The sequence below is a fragment of the Phyllobates terribilis genome, unplaced genomic scaffold (assembly GCF_046119375.1).
Source record: "Phyllobates terribilis strain yellow unplaced genomic scaffold, ASM4611937v1 Scaffold_3__8_contigs__length_932513732, whole genome shotgun sequence".
Taxonomy (NCBI): Eukaryota; Metazoa; Chordata; class Amphibia; order Anura; family Dendrobatidae; genus Phyllobates; species Phyllobates terribilis.
The window spans coordinates 892,335,919-892,355,367 of NW_027362763.1; the positions used below are offsets into that span (position 1 = coordinate 892,335,919).

Below are 19,449 nucleotides of genomic sequence, written 5' to 3' on the forward strand. Positions count from 1 at the left end.
GTGTGGTGCAGTTCAGGATCTTTACTGATGGTATAAAGCAGACCCTCCCGGGAGTACTGGTTAGCAGTAGGGGCCTGGTCAGTCTGTGAGCAAGCAGGATCTCCCCTGGCCAGGTGGAGTTGTAGGCCTCCCCGACTATCTGCACTCTTTCCTTGCTACCTTGCTCTATGCGGGTAGAAGTAGCCCACGTCCCTGAGTATACCGTGTGGTGCTCACCCGTATGGCCGGTGACTTGGGGCCTTCCGTTAGCCTCCGCTTCACGATGGCGGTGCTGGTCCCTTGCTTGTGACCGTGACTTCGGGTTTCTAAGGCCAGAGGACATGGAATCCCCTGCCGGTTGGATTCTGCTGCTGGACCGAGATGTCCCCACAGCCTCGGACTCCGTGTCCGGGTTTAGTGTCTTCAGCCAAGGCGAGCTTTCTAGCTTCCAGCCTCTGGCACTCACTCCTGCTCCTACAGAGCTCCTGTTGTCACTTTCCCTGTGTCTGCTGTCCTCCAGACCTGACTGCGTCTCTGTCTGGGACTTCACTCTCTAATCCTGCCCCAGACCCAGTTTATAAGGGCAGATTCCTCCCCTCCCAGGTCTGGGTGGGCCGTGTTGCATGCTTAGGGCTCCTGACCAGAGAAACCTCCCACTTGCTCTCAGACATAATATCTCTATTACTGTGGCAACCAGACCCCTGGGGTGCCACATTCCCCCTAGTAAATTTTAGTACTCCGGGACTAAACACATTTTTTTCTTTTTTTTTTTAAAGAAACATAAATGCAGGGTATAACAATAACACAATAACATATTTACAAGAAGCTTTAGTTCTTTAAAGGTCACGGCGTGTCCGCAACCGGGTGTCCATATCACCCAAGGTGAAGTCTTAAGCAAGGTAGGGGACCTGTCCAAAGCAAACCCCTTGCGTTGGCCCTGGGCGTGGCTGCAAGGCTGGAGCTAGCTACTTTGGGCCGCAAGTAGGCCACGCCAGACAGGTTTTCTCTTCCGCGGCCGTCTTCGCAAGAGGCACAATGTGCAACTATCTACAAGGATTGTTCCGGTTATCCAGTGTCCATAACCTGTTAGTCCATAGAAATCTGCAGGGTAACTGAGAAACATAATTAATAACAGGCAACAAACATAAACCATAAACATTTTTAAGAAACAGGTAAATTTTCAGTACATTAGTTTAGAGTTTCCAGCGAGCGGGCATCTGACCTCTAGTGACTCTAGTGGACCTACGGAGCTCACTAACTGGTCCTGCACTACAGGGTGTAGTTGGTGTTATGGGTAAGCTGGGCAGCTGTCTGCGCACTCTTTGGCTCACTAGGGGCACGGCAGGCTCACTACTAGCAGAGGGTTGATTCTCTTGTGCTGCTGGTGTGGACTCTTCTGCCTCCTGGACCGGCTGCTCTTCCAGCTCTACCTGGTCTTCTGTAGGCACTTGAGGGGCTGGCTGGAGAAAAGTGAGGACGGGCACCACGATAGCGTTGTTTACTTGTGTCCAGGACCGGGGAAAGTCTCCGAGTACGGTGCTGATCATTTCCTCCTTTTCCTCTACGGGTTGAGGGTCTTCCTGATCTTCATCCGTGCTTTGCAACTTCTCGGGGCACTTTTTCAGGTGGTCTCTGGAGACAGTGGCTGTGGTCTCTCCTCCATCCTTGCTGATGACGTACACCTTTGGATTATTGTGGCTTGAGGGCAGTACGGTGTACGGGTCCTTTTCCCACTGGTCGTCCAACTTATGGAGCCGCCATTTTCTTTTCAAGACCTGCTCTCCAGGAACCAGGGGAACAGCGGGAACATGTTGGTTATAAGTCCTCTCCTGCCTTTCTCTTGATTGACAGAGACTTCGCTCGACGCTCTCCTGTACTTTCCGGTACTGCTGCTGCCGTTCTGTATCCCAGTCTGCCTCTGGCGAGGTGTCCTCAGGTGTCAGGACTCCCATGTCCAGGTCAACAGGCAGCTTACCAGGTCTTGCTCGCATTAGGTAAGCCGGGGTACAGTTGGTGGAACCTACCGGGATGTGGTTATACAGGTCCACCAGATCGGGCCGTTTCTCAGGCCACAGACTGTGTTCTTCCAGGGGCAATGTTTTTAGCAGATCTATCACCACCTGGTTCATCTTCTCGCAGAGTCCATTGGTTTGGGGGTGATAGGGCGTTGATCTTATCTTCTTGCAGCCATACAGGTTGCAGAACTCCTGGAAGACCTCTGCTTCGAAGGCTGGTCCTTGGTCCGTCAGCACTTGGTCCGGGTACCCGTGTGGGCGGCAGAAGTGCAGCTGGAAGGCTCTAGCTGCTGTTTGTGCTGTTAAGTCTTTGACGGGGACCACCACTAGGAATCGGGAGTAGTGATCCACGATGGTTAGGGCGTAGACATACCCGCTTCTGCTTGGAGCCAGTTTAACATGGTCCAGAGCGACCAGTTCCAGCGGCTGCCTGGTGATGATGGGCTGCAGGGGAGTCCTCTGGCTGGCACGGTCCCTTCTTCTTAGATTGCACGGGCCACAGTCTCTACACCACCTCTCAATGGCTCCTCTCATGCCTATCCAGTAGAACCGTTCACGCAGCAGGAACTCCAGCTTCTTCCATCCGAAGTGCCCTGCCCCATTGTGGTAGGCCTCCAGCACCATAGCTGCATCCCGTCTCGGTACCACAACCTGCCAGATCAGTTCATGTGTCCGGGAATTGACCATTCTGCGGCACAACTTCTCCTTGTAGAGAAACAGTCTGCTCTTCTCCGTCCACAGTTGCTTGGTCTCTTCCGGAGCGTCTGGGTCCAGGCGGCCGTCAGCCTGGGTCAGCATCTCCTTCACCAGACGGACTGCGGGGTCACTGTCTTGCGTCTCCGCCCAGTTGTAGTGGGGTAAGGGGTTGAACGTAGCGGATCGCTGGCCCCTCACACGGTGGGAATACTGGGTAATCCCATGACGGTGAAAAGCAGGGAGTTCGATCTCTTCCAATTCTTCAGGATCCTCCCTTTTGTCCGGTAGGTTTGGCATCCTGGACAGGGCGTCTGCGTTGGTATTGGAGCGTCCTGCCCGGTATTTGATCGTGAACTCAAAATTGGACAGGCGGGCCATCCATCTTTGCTCCAGGGCACCCAGTCTTGCAGTGTCCAGGTGTGTCAATGGGTTGTTGTCCGTGTACACGGTGAACCTGGAAGAGGCAAGGTAATGCTTGAAACGTTCGGTTACTGCCCACACCACTGCCACGAACTCTAGCTTGAACGAGCTGTAATTCTCAGGGTTTCTTTCCGTGGGTCGCAGTTTTCGGCTGGCTTAATCAATTACCCGTTCTCTCTCCTGCTGGATCTGGGACAGTACGGCTCCTAGCCCGATGTTGCTTGCATCCGTGTGGAGGATAAAGGGCTGGCTGTAATCAGGGTACGCCAGGATTTCATCCCCCGTGAGGGCCATCTTCAGCTGGCGGAAGGACTCCTCTTCCAGCTTTTCCCATTTGAAGGGTGGCTTCTGGTTTTTGGCCTTCCTGGACTGGCCTATCAGGAGGTCCTGCATAGGAGCTGCCTTCTTGGTAAAACCGGGAATGAATCTTCGGTAGTAGCCTACCAACCCGAGGAACTGCCGCACTTCCTTTATGCTGGATGGTCTTGGCCAGTCCTTAATCACGGTGATCTTGTCAGGATCGGGGGCTACTCCGTCAGCACTCACCACGTGTCCCAGGTACTGTACCTTTGGCTTCAGTAGATGACACTTCGAGGGTTTTACCTTTAGGCCATAGTTTGCCAGGGCTTCAAACACTTCTGCCAGGTGTTCCAGATGGTCCTCATAGGTCTTGGAATAGACGATGACATCGTCCAGGTATAATAGGACCGTCTCGAAGTTCCGGTGTCCCAGACAGCATTCCATCAACCGTTGGAAGGTTCCTGGTGCGTTGCAGAGCCCGAACGGCATACAGTTAAATTTGCTGAGTCCCATCGGGGTGGTGAATGCGGTCTTCTCCCGGTCCGCCTCTGCTACAGGAACCTGCCAGTACCCGCTAGTGAGATCCAAAGTAGAGAAGAAGTTAGCAGATTTTAATGCAGCTAAGGACTCTTCTATCCTTGGTAACGGGTACGCATCTTTGTGTGTGACACGGTTGACCTTCCTGTAGTCTACACACATTCTCATGGTGTTGTCTTTCTTTTTCACTAAGACTAGTGGAGCAGCCCAGGGGCTACAGCTGTCCCTAATTACCCCAGCCTCCTTCATGTCTTTTAGCATCCCCTTGGCGTGTGGATAGTGTGCAGGGGGTACGAGTCGGTATCTCTCCTTTATGGGAGGATGGTCTCCCGTGGGGATGTGATGTTCTACCCCCTTTACTCGCCCGAAGTCTAGCGAGTGTTTACTAAACACTCTCTCGTACTCTTGAACCACCCGGTAGACTCCCTGTTTTTGGTCTGAGGGAGTGGAGTCAGTACCCAAATGCAGTTGCTGACACCAGTCCTCCATTGGTTTCTTAGAGCCGTTACCTTCCTCTGGTTGAGATGGAGGCAAGGGTTCCACGGCCTGTACAGAGTTCTGGTTGATGGTGAACAATTTGGCTAGCGTGGCATACCGGGGCAGGTATACTTCTCTCTCCCCGATATTTATGATGCGGACGGGCACCCTCCCATGGCGTACATCGACCACCCCCCGTGCTGTCAAAATGGTGGGCCTACTGTCTGAGTAGACGGGTTCTACCATTGCTTGGTAGTCCCTACCTCTTAGACCAATAGCTGCCCGGCACCAAATCATCATCTCACTTTTCGGGGGCATGGCAATAGGGAACGGGTCACACATTCTCACGCTACCTATCTCACCACCAGATAGTTCCACCTGTTGCCGCTTCATCAGTGCCCGGATCTCTTTTTGGAGGACACGCTGCTGGCTGGAACTGGCATTCTTGGCAACCTGTTGCAAAATAAGAATCACCTCTGCAAGACAGTTTTCGATTACGTTAGTACCTAAGGTTATTTTTGGGTGACTCTCGCGACGGTCAATGTCCACAATGATAAGTCCTTGTGCCGGCAGTTCAACTTTACCGACCTTGATGGTCACTTCCTTAAATCCTATCTGTGGCACGGGCTGACCATTGCTGGCGATAATGCTCAGGTCGTCATCTGGGTAGCGGGTTATGTTCGAGTCATTCCAGTACCGCTTGAAGAGCACGTACGGGATGGTGGTGACCTGTGACCCGGTGTCTAGTAGGGCACTCATAGGAATGCCATCCAGTACCACAGGCAAGACCGGACGTCCCCCTACGTATTTGTCACGCCAGTTTGATGGGCCTGATGATCTTAAGCCTGGGGGTTGGCCCTCTACCCCAGGTTGTGCCCGTTTAAATGACAGTACCTTGCCATATGTCCGGGTTGATTGCAGCGGCGGCAGATGGGTCGTCCGTCCTCGTTGTATCTGTCGCTGGGTCTTCCTCTGGCCGGTGGGGTCCTCCTCTGTCGGTGCCACGGGACGTCCTCCGGTCCGGATGCCAGCTGGCTCTTTCCTGGAGAAGAGACCTGTAAAGACTGCACAGTTCTGGTTAGCGCGGCAACGCTCTTAGTCAGCTCTTGGACCTGATGGTGCAGGTCTGTAGCCGGGTCATTGTTCAAAGCCTGCGCATCAGCTCCCACAGGCCCTGCAGACAAGGGAGCCGCGTCCTGGTGATAAGTGATAGCAGGGCGCCTGTGGGTCACAGCGCCACCTGGTGCCGGTTCTCGGAGCACCCGGATGGCTCTGCCCTTGAACTGTGCAAAATCCAGGTCTGGGTCCTGTAAGGCCATTGCTCGCAACTGGGTTCGGTGGGCATTGCACAGTAGACCCTCAATAAATTGTTCGGTCAACAGCTTGTCTTCATTTCCCACGCTGTCAGGGTCTGCCTGTTTAATGGCTCTCAGGGCCTCTTGTAGGTTTAGAGCATAGTCTCTTATACTTTCATGTGCCCGCTGTTTGCACCCGTAAAATCTGAGCTTTATTTCTGCTGAGGTGCGGGTGTCAAATGTGTCTTTCAGCCGGGCTAGTATCTCTCTGACAGTCCTCTTCTTCCCAGGTGACCAGGACTTTACCTCCCTTTGGGCTGCCCCGATTAACTGGGCCACCAGGATGCTCACTTTTTGCTCTTCTGTGAGGGGGTATACCTGGAAGAAGCTATCAAGTCTTTCCCTAAAGTCACTCAGGGTATGTGACTCCCCTGAGTACTGGGGTAGCCAGGTTGCCCCTGGGATATAGGGCATGGTGAATGGCATGACCGCTGCAGCGGTTGCGCTGGCGGCCGGTGTGGCGGTGGAGCTCCCCTCGGTGTCCGACATCCTCCTTCCCCCCTAGTGGACCATGGCCTACCTTGCGATGCTCTTCTTCCGTAGGCCGCGGCTCCGCAGTCAATCGTCAGGGTAGAGGACCTGGAGTCGCGCTCCGATGACGTCAGCGTCGCTCTTCCTCCCTTCCAGGACCTTACGCAGCGTCGGAGCGTGGGGCGGAGCTTCGAATCTCGCGCGCTTTCGGCGTCCACGCCCCTCTTCTTCCCGCGCGGCGTCCCAAAGATGGCGTCCGAAGGCGGGAAGCCGCTGCGGATGGCGGGAAGAAGGCAGAAGACGGCGGGAAACGGTCCAAGATGGCGTCCGATGGCGGGAAACGACTCCGGACGGCGGGAAACTTCGCCACAGGCAAGTTCAAAAGTCTTTTTCAGGCACGCAGTACCCGGTGGTTGCGGGCACGAAATCCTGCCGACTACGCCAAAGTTGACGCGCCCCCTGGGCCTGTGCTGTGCAGGGGGATACCCGGAGCCGGATCGCTGGGGGTTGTAGTTCTCTGTGGCGGTGACCCGGTCTGTGCCCAGGGCGGTCAAACCAGTGGCAGTCTTAAGTAATAACAATGTCCGACTACGCCACCCGTGGATTGCGGTCAGTGGGGACCGCTGCTGCGCTGCCGACCGCTGAGGCTGATGTTGATTGCGCAGCCGAGTATGGGATAACTCCCCACGGGAGAAGTATTGCCTCAGGGCAGCTAATGTGAGATGATGGGAGTGATGGTGTGAGCGTCCCAGTAGTAATGGTGCTGGTGCGGCGATGAAACACAGAGACGTGTGGTGCAGTTCAGGGTCTTTACTGATGGTATAAAGCAGACCCTCCCGGGAGTACTGGTTAGCAGTAGGGGCCTGGTCAGTCTGTGAGCAAGCAGGATCTCCCCTTGCCAGGTGGAGTTGTAGGCCTCCCCGACTATCTGCACTCTTTCCTGGCTACCTTGCTCTATGCGGGTAGAAGTAGCCCACGTCCCTGAGTATACCGTGTGGTGCTCACCCGTATGGCCGGTGACTTGGGGCCTTCCGTTAGCCTCCGCTTCACGATGGCGGTGCTGGTCCCTTGCTTGTGACCGTGACTTCGGGTTTCTAAGGCCAGAGGACATGGAATCCCCTGCCGGTTGGATTCTGCTGCTGGACCTGGATGTGCCCACAGCCTCGGACTCCGTGTCCGGGTTTAGTGTCTTCAGCCAAGGCGAGCTTTCTAGCTTCCAGCCTCTGGCACTCACTCCTGCTCCTACAGAGCTCCTGTTGTCACTTTCCCTGTGTCTGCTGTCCTCCAGACCTGACTGCGTCTCTGTCTGGGACTTCACTCTCTAATCGCGCCCCAGACCCAGTTTATAAGGACAGATTCCTCCCCTCCCAGGTCTGGGTGGGCCGTGTTGCATGCTTACGGCTCCTGACCAGAGAAACCTCCCACTTGCTCTCAGACATAATATCTCTATTACTGTGGCAACCAGACCCCTGGGGTGCCACACACTGCCACCACCATGTTTCATTCTAGGCACCAACTCAGTCCTGTCAATATTTTGGAAATTGTTCTTGCATTTTGTGATATATTGATTCAAATCCTACTTTTCAAAGGGAATGTACTCATTTATGCTGAGTACTATACAAACAAAAGAATGCTGCAGAACTCTGTATGTGCCAAGATATAAGAAAACATTGAAAAAATAAATTTAAACTGCATTACTGCCAAATAGACTATACTAATAAAATTGAGGTCCTTAGGGTGTGAGCCCATCAAACATGACAAGGTGACCGTCCTTTGTTGAGACACTAACCTTTTTTATATCCTAGGCTAAAAGCCTACAAATTAAAGTGCAGTGTAGGACTATCCCGAACGGGTTCACCTTGTTGTTTGGATAACTTTTATACTATTTTTGATCAAAAACAGTGTTACTAAGAACCCTATTTTATTTAAATACACTTGCTTTTTATTTATTTACAGCAGGGTTTATGTTCATTTTGCTTCTAGTAGGTTTTTCTGATTAATGGCCGTTGTGAAACATGCATTTATGTGCTGCATGTATACCAACTTAAACCAAGCTCAAATTGTATGTTTTTTTCTTTGTATTTTTTGCATTCTGTACAAAGTAGGGTGTGGCCTCCCTTCATAGAGCTGGATAATACATTTAAAAAGCTTCCCTTGGCTGGTGTCCACAGTTCGGACCTGGTCCTTGGTCCTTTGCCTGGCCCTTATTCACACAGAGGTCACACAGACTTTAACACATGGTAAGGTTTTTAATATTAGACATGTAGGACTTTCCCAACGGGCTCACCTTGTTGCGGTGGGAAAGCTTTCATACTATTTTTGTATTCTATACTATTTTTTGGTTCTTAGTAACAGTGTTACTAAGAACCCTACTTTATTTAAATGCACTTGTTTTTTATTTATTTACAGCAGGGTTTATGTTCATTTGGCTTCTTGTAGGTTTTTCCAAATTAAAGTTCAGGTACAATCAAATACTAATTAAAAACAGCCTAAGGGCTCGTTTACATAGGTTGGTTTTTGATGTATGACTGCTATCCGTGCTTGTACCTACTGATAGTACTTGTACCTACTGTATTGGGGCTGTTCACATGTCCATGATTTTTTGCGAACTGAGTGATCCGTGCAAAACTATGGAGACATGTCCGATGTTGATCCGATTGTTGGATCAAATTTGGCAATGAAAGTCTATGGTTCCATGTAAAAAAAATCGGTCAGGATGGTCCGTCACCCCCTGGGAAATATCAGACCTCTACTGTGGGCATACAGGTGATAGAAAAGTAAATCTATACATACCTGTATGGCCCATAGTAGAGGTCTGATTCAGAGGAATTTTTTTATAAACTCCGTCGTGCACAGGCTTGGCGTCCGGGGACGCCAAGAAATCCCTGCCTATCTGTTTATTATTCCCCGAAATCCCCGCCTATGTGCTTAGTTACCATATTCCCCCCCTCCCCTGCAAGTCACAGGGCCCTGTGACATGCACTGTGCTCCCTGATAAACAGATAGACGGGGATTTCTTGGTGTCCCCCAGACACCAAGCCTGTGTAAAACCAAGTGTATAAAGATTCCCTTTAACATTACAAAGATTAGAAGAAGCTTCATAATTCATATATTTATCCATTCGTGAAAAACACTGTTGACACACTGATGGTAAAAACGGATACTCGGACCATATACTGATGGCACACTGATCCAAAACACTGATGACATCGGTACCATTTTTTAACGCACATGCTTAAACACAGAAGTGTGAATGAGGTCTAAAGCCAAGTTCACATGAGCGTAAGAAAAAAAAATAGTCCAATTTACATCCAGAAAAAAATGGATGATTCTCATCTGTACTGTCATCCCTATGCAATACGTATGGCATCTGTATTTATACATCAGAAGATAACATTTTCAAGATCAAATTCAGTTTTATAGTTGCAATGTATCCATAACAATGAGATGATATATGAATGATCCATATGAGATCTGATTTTCTCTTGAACATGTATAAAAATGTACCAAAATGTTGCAAATATTTGCCATAAACAACAGTCATTGGATTTTTACATTCCAGAAGTGGATGGAAATAAAGCGCCGGAGAGCTCTGAATGGGCCAGTAACGAGTCCGGATCTAAAGCCCCATTGAACACCTGTGGAGAGATCTTAAAATTGCGTTGGGAGAAGGCACCCTTCACATATGAGAGACCTGGAGCAGTTTGCAAAAGAAGAATGGTCTACAATTCCAGTTGAGAGATGTAAGAAGCTTCTTGATGGTTATAGGAAGCGATTGATTGCAGTTATTTATTCCAAAGGGTGTGCAACCAAATATTAAGTTGAGGGTGCCAATAATTTTGTCCGGCCCATTTTGGGGGTTTTCTGTGAAATTTTGTCCAATTTGCCTTTTTTTCCTGTGTAATTGCAATAATTTTCAGGGAAAAATATGTCATTTTCTGGAACAATTTCAAGAGTGCCAACACTTTCAGACATGACTGTATACATTTGTCCAAGTGTGTATAGGGTTAGACTGTCAGCCCTACAGCTGACTGGGGCAGATATTAGTGAAGACGAGCTCTGTACAGCACTGCGGAATATGTGGCACTATAAAAACGAATGGAAATAAAAAAAATTTAAAAAAACAAAAAAATTTTCTGCTAAAACAGGATCAAACTTTCAATTTCTGCCAATGACTGTATTATGTCACGGAGGAGTGGTAAAATGTGCTAAGGGCCTAATGTTTCACTAACTGTGAAAGTTCAGGATGAGATGTCATAATAGTTTCCAATGGATGTGCCAGTATCAAGTCCAATTATCACAAAAGACAAAAAAAATATCCCATCCGTTGTAATGTTTGCTTTGACAGAATGCCTCTGTGCTTCCTCTCCACTCGAACTGCAGACGGGAACATGGAAATGACAGAATGTGTTTTCATTGAAATATCCCAGCTACACTCTCATTTAACATTATTTTGCATATGTGGGCAGTAAGGCTTCTTTTTTGACAATGCCAAAAACAAATAGTATATATTGTTTGCGAAATGTCAAGCTCAAATCACCTCATTTAGTTAGGGCTCATTAAGACATCAGTTTTTCACATATGAGTTATATTCATGTTTTTCATAATAAAACTTGTACCTGTTATAACCTATGGGGCTGTTCACATGTCCATGTATTTTTGCATACCGAGTCCGCACCAAATCACAGAAACATGTGCAACTGAGCATGGATCAAACTCGACCATTCAAGGCTATGGGTCAGTGAAAAATTCAGACAGCCCTTGGATACCATGCATGTGCTGTCCATTATTCACAGCATGTTTAATAGGAGAAGCTTTTGAAACCTCCATCATTTTTTTTTGCCTATGAGAAAAATTTATGAAACTGATTGTAAAATCTGACACTGACCAAACACTGATGTCTGAGTGAGTCCTTAGCTGGCTTTAAGCTTTACACGGACACAGACAGTTGAGAAGATGGAGAAATTAAGTTCTCCATCTTTCAATACCTGTGATTCGAGTCTCTCAGCTTAGAGTCTCAGCCGAGAGAATTGGACCACAGTAAAATTACACTTGGCTCAAACTCACCACCATAATAGATCCGATTCTCTCAGAAGAGACAATTAACGCTTGTGTGAGAGAGCCCTCAGGCTAGTCTTGGTCTATATGCCCTATTAAAACCCCATAGTGATCAAATACCAGAGCTGGATTATTATTTTTTTTGCAGCGATATTGAAAAGATGAACATTTTCTGTAGAAGTTCCAGTTCATTTTCAGATCTTTATAAAGATAGTTAGGATAACTACAACTGCCATCTATGAAATTCACTAATAGAACATTTTAAGTGCATCAATACTGCCGTACTATTGCACAGGGCCCTCAACAAGTCTTCAGTCTTTCACTGCACACCGGAGCTCCAGTGCCCACACACAGGAAGCTGTTCCTTGCACAGCCTGGATCCAGATTATCCTACCGTTTTTTGAGAGCATACTACCGCAAAAATATGCTCAAAAACAGTCAAAGAACAGAACATATTAATTTTTATGTAAAAATGACTAGTTGTTGATATGTTCAGGCTTTTGCACTTCTTTTAAATGCTTCAGGCTTTCAAAAGAAGCAACGTACATTCTTCAGACGTTTTCCGGTTGGAAGATGCTCAATACCTACAGTACAAGTCAATAGGAAGGCCAAAAAGATACTTGGGTATTTTCTGTGAGTTTTTTTAGTGATTCTGCCACAAAAAAATGCTTGCATTTTCTTCATTGCTTAATGGAGTTCAAAAACATCTGGAAAATGCTGAAAATAAACGCTGGAAAAAATGCTTACGAAATGACCAAAAAATGCTAGCAAAAGATTCATATCTGTTTACGAAACTCTAGAGAAAAGGAGTGATTACTGAGGTGTCTTCAGCATGAAAACAGATGTTTTTAAGCTCCAGAAAAAGAAGCAGTATGACCCAACCTCAAATTGGCTGAAATGCTGAATCATCTCTGCATCCCTTTATTTGTAGGATCAGAATGATCTCAAAGATTGATAATGGCATCCTCAAGATAGGCCAGGCCACCACTATGAGATGGGATAAGGGCATCCTCAAGATAGGCCACCACTATAAGATGGGATAAGGGCATCCTCAAGATAGGTCATCACTGTGAGATGGGACAAGGGCATCCTCAAGATAGACCACCACTATAAGATGGGATAAGGGCATCCTCAAGATAGGTCATCACTATGAGATGGGATAAGGGCATCCTCAAGATAGGCCACAACTATGAGATGGGATAACGGCATCCTCAAGATAGGCCACCAATATGAGATGGGATAAGGGCATCCTCATGATAGGCCACCACTATAAGATGGGATAAGGGCATCCTCAAGATAGGCCACCACTATGAGATGGGATAAGGGCATCCTCAAGATAGGCCACCACTACAAGATGGGATAAGGGCATCCTCAAGATAGGCCACCACTATGAGATGGGATAAGGGCATCCTCAAGATAGGCCACCACTATGAGATGGGATAAGGGCATCCTCAAGATAGGCCACCACTATGAGATGGGATAAGGGCATCCTCAAGATAGGCCACCACTATGAGATGGGATAAGGGCATCCTCAAGATAGGTCATCACTATGAGATGGGATAAGGGCATCCTCAAGATAGGCCACCACTATGAGATGGGATAAGGGCATCCTCAAGATAGGCCACCACTATAAGATGGGATAAGGGCATCCTCAAGATAGGCCACCACTATGAGATGGGATAAGGGCATCCTCAAGATAGGCCACCACTATGAGATGGGAATACCCATTTGATCAAACTACTTAAACCCCAGCTTCGCATATCTAAGTTTTATGGTCCTTATACAGATTGCAATTTCCGCACTCCTAAGTACACTCTTCATTCATGTTTCTTATATTTTTGCTCACACAAAATATATTTCACATTCATACTTAATATATCCATTTACTCTCCTCTCTCACCTTCTTTCTACAGTACTGTATTAGCCCTCTATTTGTTCTCTTTTATTTCCGCTTCATCCTTGTCCTTTTCCCAATCCTTATCTTACCCTCCCTCCTATCTCCCTCTGAGTATCCTGTGGCTCCACCTGCTAATTGACATTTTCTTGTTTTTCTTCTTTCACAATCCTATTCCAGTTCAATTTCTATGCACCCTAAACACCAATTTTTCTATTTTCTTTACTCCCCTTTTTAATCAATCACTCTACCGTATGTTTTTGTCATGTTTTTTCTTTATCTTTCCTACAAATTCACAATCTTATTTCTCCCTACTACTCCTATTCGACTGTATTTCGTACATCTCTTTGGAATTTTTGTATCCACCCCTAAATAGGCAGTCCACGTGGCTATTACTGCCCATTTTAGGCTTGCAAATTGCCTCTTCAGAGAAAAAGAGGACATGTACTCTATAGCGCCACCTATTGGAAGCAGAAATCCTACAAGTATCAATCAACCCTTTAACGAGTCGTGCAATATGACTTAGGATAAAAGACAAATCAGAATCTCAATTTGCAGACACGGTGTTTCGGGCTGCTGGCCCTCGTCAGTGCAAAGTATGAGAACTGATTTGGCTAGGTGAGAGGCTCTGGACTGAGGCTTTAAATACTTCTATGTATTAGTAAATCCTATCTGTTGTTTTTTTGTGATTTGAAAAAGACGCCAGTCATTGATACAATTTGTCCAAATAAAAACCTTTATCTAACCATCCAAAGTAACATAGTAACATACATAGTAACATAGTTTTTAAGGTTGAAGGAAGACTAAGTCCATCTAGTTCAACCCATAGCCTAACATGTTGATCCAGAGGAAGGCAAAAAAAAACCCTTGTAGTAAACACTAAGCTCCACATTGGGGAAAAAAATTCCTTCCTGACTCCACATACGGCAATCAGACTAGTTCCCTGAATCAGCACCCTCAATGAATCTAGTATATATAACCTGTAATATTATACTTTTCAAGAAAGGCATCCATGCCCTTCTTAAATTTTAGTAGTGAATCACTCATTACAACATCATAGGTACGAAACTTCCATACAATCCATAAAATGTGCCTGAGAGACTATAGTCAACAGACACATGAAAGCTCCAACCATAGATGACAAAAAGAAAAAGGAAAGAAGGCGTGCAAATAAAGATATTTAATCAAGTGACAATTAGTGATAAGCGAGCATGCTCGCCACTGCTTGGTACTCGCCCGAGCATCTCAGTATTCGAGATGCTCGGAGCTCGCCGAGTACTTGCGCGATGCTCGGGCAGGAGCTCGGGTCCCCGTCCTGCATGTCTGGCGCTATTTAGAGCACCAATCATGCAGGGATTGTCTTCAACTCACTGTAATGCCACAGCCATGGTGGTTGTGGCATTACAGTGATTGCCCAAATCGATGGGAACAGTGCTCACAGTGAAACATGAAAAGCCGGCAATTCAGCAGCGGCATACACCGGTACCCGACAATTTAGAACAGAAAGAATAGAGCATCAAACATAGATTAGATAAATAGAAATATGTCAGTCGCATATATAATAAGTACAGTGATAGTGTTGGTTACTGTACTTGTCATTTAGTGTTAAAATAAAGGATTTATTAAAAAAAAAATTGACGTGGGGTTGCCCGTAATTTTAGTCTCTAGCGGAGGTTAAGCAGATGGCTGGGGCAGATGTTTGAAGCCTGGGAAGGGGGTAATACCCACGGAGCTTCCCAGGTTACTAATATCAGCCCCCAGCTGAATACCTAGCCTTTACTAGCTATTATAATGGGGGAACCCCCCAAAAAATGACGTGGGGTCCCCCTTATTTTAATAGCTAGCAAAGGCTAGGCAGACAGCTGGGGGCTGATATTAATAGCCCAGGAAGGGTGCCATGAATATTGGCCCCCTCCCAGGCTAGAAACACCAGCCATCAGCCGCCGCAGAAATGGCGCATCCATAGGATGCGCCAATTCTGGCACTTAGCCTCACTCTTCCCACTGCCCTGTAACGGTGGCAGTGGGGTAATAGGGTTGGGGTTAATGTCAGCTTACATCAAGCCCAGGTTAGTAATGGAGAGGCGTCTATAAGACACCCTCATTACTAACCCCATAGTCAAAGTTAAAAAAAAAACACAAACACCCAGAATAAAGTCCTTTAATTGAAATAAACACACAATTCTTTAATGTTCTAAATTAAACTCTACTTACCGTCACCCCCATTCCAGCTGAAGCCAATGATCTCCTGCAATAAAAATAAAATAATAAACCAACCTCTTCCTTACCTTTCCATGGTTCCCAGGACAGCTTCAGCTCTGCTACATCGAGATGACAGGCTGGACCACAGCAGAACGCTGCCATCCAGCTTGCCATGCCGCAGACGCTGAGAAGCTTCTCAGTGAAGCTCCTCAGTGTCTCGCTGTGACGGCATCCAGATGAGCCGAGTTCATGTCCAATGAACTCAGCTCACCTCATGCACATCACTGACAGCATGGGAGAATTCCCTGCGCATGCGGTGACCGCAGGAGAATTCTCCCACGCTGGGATGGCATTGAGATGACAGGCTGGATGGCAGCTGAGCGCTGCCATCCAGCATGCCATCCTTCAATCCTTCATAGACACTGCAGAGCACAGGCATGCTTGTGCTCTGCAGTGTCTCTGAAGGATGACAGGCTGGATGGCAGCGCTCAGCTGCGATCCAGCCTGTCATCTGAATGCCATCCCAGTGTGGGAGAACTCTCCTGCTCAAGCACTGAGCGCAGGAGAATTCTCCCACACTGGGATGGCATTGAGATGACAGGCTGGATCGCAGCTGAGCGCTGCCATCCAGCATGCCATCCTTCATAGACACTGCATAGCGCAGGCATGCTTGCGCTCTGCAGTGTCTCTGAAGGATAACAAGCTGGATGGCAGCGCTCAGCTGCGATCCAGACTGTCATCTCAATGCCATCCCAGCGTGGGAGAATTCTCCTGTGCTCACCGCATGCGCAGGAGAATTCTCCCACGCTGTCAATGACGTGCATGAGGTGAGCTGAGTTCATTGGACATGAACTCGGCTCATCTGAATGCCGTCAAAGCGAGACACTGAGGAGCGCAAGAATGCCTGCGCTTCTTAGTGTCTGCGGCATGGCAAGCTGGATGGCAGCGTTCTGCTGCGGTTCAGCCTGTCATCTCGATGTAGCAGAGCTGAAGCTGTCCTGGGAACCAAGGAAAGGTAAGGATGAGGTTGCTTTATTATTTTACTTTTAATGCAGAAGACATTGGCTTCAGCTGGAATGGGCGTGACAGTAAGTAGAGTTTAATTTAGAACAATAAAGAATTGTGTGTTTATTTCAATTAAAGGACTTTATTCTGGGTGTTTGTGGGGTTTTTTTAACTTTGACTATGGGGTTAGTAATGGGGGTGTCTTATAGACAACTCTCCATTACTAACCTGGGCTTGATGTCAGCTGGCATTATAAGCTGACATCAACCCCAACCCTATTACCCCACTGCCACTGCTACAGGGCAGTGTGAAGAGTGAGGCTAAGTGCCAGAATTGGGGCATCCTATGGATGCACCATTTCTGGGGCGGCTGACGGCTGGTGTTTCTAGCCTGGGAGGGGGCCAATATTCATGGCACCCTTCCTGGGCTATTAATATCAGCCCCAAGCTGTCTGCCTAGCCTTTGCTAGCTATTAAAATAGGGGGGACCCCACGTCATTTCTTTTTTGGGTCCCCCATTTTAATAGCTAGTAAAGGCTAGGTATTCAGTTGGTGGCTGATATTAGTAGCCTGGGAAGCTCCGTGGGTATTATCCCCTCCCCAGGCTTCAAACATCTGCCTCAGCCGTCTGCTTAACCTCCGCTAGAGACTAAAATTACGGGGAACCCCGCGCCAATTTTTTTTTTAATAAATCCTTTATTTTAACACTAAATGACAAGTACAGTAACCAACACTGTCACTGTACTTATATATGTGACTGACATGTTTCTATCTATCTAATCTATGTGTGATGCTCTATTCTTTCTGTTCTAAATTGTCGGGTACCGATGCTGAATTGCTGGCTGGCTTTTTTAAAGAGACAGGTGCATGAAAACACTATTATTTTTTTAAAATAAATCCTTTAACACTAAATGACATGTACAGTAACCAACACTGTCACTGTACTTCTCATATATGTGACTGACATGTTTCTATCTATCTAATCTATGTGTGATGATCTATTCTTTCTGTTCTAAATTGTCGGGTACCGGTGTATGCCGCTGATGAATTGCCAGCCGGCTTTTTTAAGGAGACGGGTGCATGAAAATCAGAGGGCACTAGTGTGTTCCAAGTGCCCTGCTATGTTTTTCATGCACCCTCCTATATACCCTGCCTGCCTGTCTGCCTATATATTCTGCCTGCCTGACGTTTAATTGAGTACTGTTCCCATTGATTTGGGCAATTTTTGACCTTCTGCAGACCGCCGGGGGAAACCGCCAGAAAAATGCTCGAGTTTCCCATAGACTTACATTGGGCTCGTTGCTCGGGTCGAGCACCCGAGTATTCCAATGTGCTCGACCCGAGCTTCGAGCACCCGAGCATTTTAGTGCTTGCTCATCACTAGTGATAATATATAATTTCATAGCTTATTTCTGGAACAAGACAGGTGGGCACAAAAGGGGTCAATGCATAGCTCACACAAATATACAATCAAATGTATACAGCCATAGGTCCAAAAAATATATATTCAGTATAGTAATTGATTTACAGGACAAATAGCATGTAGTAATGAAACGTGCTTAATAGTAAAAAGACAGCATCAATCAAATATACAATTGTATATTTGTGTGAGCTATGCATTGACCCCTTTTGTACCCACCTGTCTTGTTCCAGGAATAAGCTGTGAAATTATATATTATCAATTGATTAAATATCTTTATTTGCACGCCTTCTCTCCTTTTTCTTTTTGTCATCATTACAACATCATGCGGCAGAGAGTTCCATAGTCTCACTGCTCTTACAGTAAAGAATCCGCGTCTATGATTATGATTAAACCTTCTTTCCTCCAGACGTAGAAGATGCCCCCTTGTCCCCGTCTCAGGCCTCAGAGTAAAAAGATCAGTAGAAAGGTCTTTGTACTGTCCCCTCATATACTTGTACATAGTAATAAGATCACCCCTAAGCCTTCTTTTTTCCACAGTAAATAACCCCAAGTGTAATAACCTGTCTTGGTATTGCAGACCCCCCAGTCCTCTAATAACCTTGGTCGCTCTTCTCTGCACCCGCTCTAGTTCAGCTATGTCTTTCTTATACACCGGAGACCAGAACTGTACACAGTATTCTAAGTGTGGTCGCACTAGTGACTTGTATAGAGGTAAAATTATGTTCTCCTCATGAGCATCTATGCCTCTTTTAATGCATCCCATTATTTTATTTGCCTTTGCAGCAGCAGCCTGACACTGGCCACTAAACGTGAGCTTGTCGTCCACCAATACACCCAGGTCTTTTTCAGTTACAGTTTTGCCCAGTGTTTTACAATTAAGCATATAACTATACATATTATTTCCTCTGCCCAAGAGAATTACCTTACATTTATCCCCATTAAAGCTCATTTGCCATTTATCAGCCCAAGCTTCTAGTTTACATAGATCCTCCTGTAATATAACATTGTCCTCCTCTGTATTGATTACCCTGCAGAGTTTTGTGTCATCTGCAAATATTGAAATACTACTCTGTATGCCACCTACAAGGTCATTAATAAAGATGTCAGATATGACAGACGGTCGCCCTTTAGTTGTTTGCCGAAGATCTCTTCATTTGGCATTACAGACACCATCTTAGCTGTTTCAGTCTAGACCCAGCGGCTAACTCCCTCCTGCACTAATTGACACCCTTGTCTGGGTGTTTAAATAGTTTCACTTTGCTGCAGGGCGGTGCCGGTCATATTCACATGTTTCCTTGTGAAAACTTGGAGGGAGTGCAGTCTGTTTACTTCCTCTCTGGTGCTAAGAGGATGTGTGTGTTTTCTCTCTGAAGTCGGCTCAAGCTAAGTTATTTTTCCCCCGTGTCTGTCTACCTTGTTGTCTTTAGTTGTTAGTGGGGATCGACTAGTGCTCATCCCCCCTTCCCTAACGAGGGCCAAGCGCTAGGGAAATACAGGGGTAGGTTCCTGTGTGGCAATTGGTGAAGAACCAATATAGGGACAGTAGGGGAGACAGGATGATATCAGATCAGCCTAGGAGGTCTCCACTCCCCCCTTTCCCTAGAGTCTGGGCCCCCTTC

The 19,449-nt window shown here is 47.0% G+C and overlaps 1 protein-coding gene across 16 annotated transcripts in view; it reads right to left on the reverse strand.

Moving 5' to 3' along the window:
- The window catches only part of SYNE1 (spectrin repeat containing nuclear envelope protein 1), a 613,834-nt gene that overhangs the window by 461,711 nt on the left and 132,674 nt on the right, over positions 1-19,449 (reverse strand). The window lies entirely within an intron of this gene.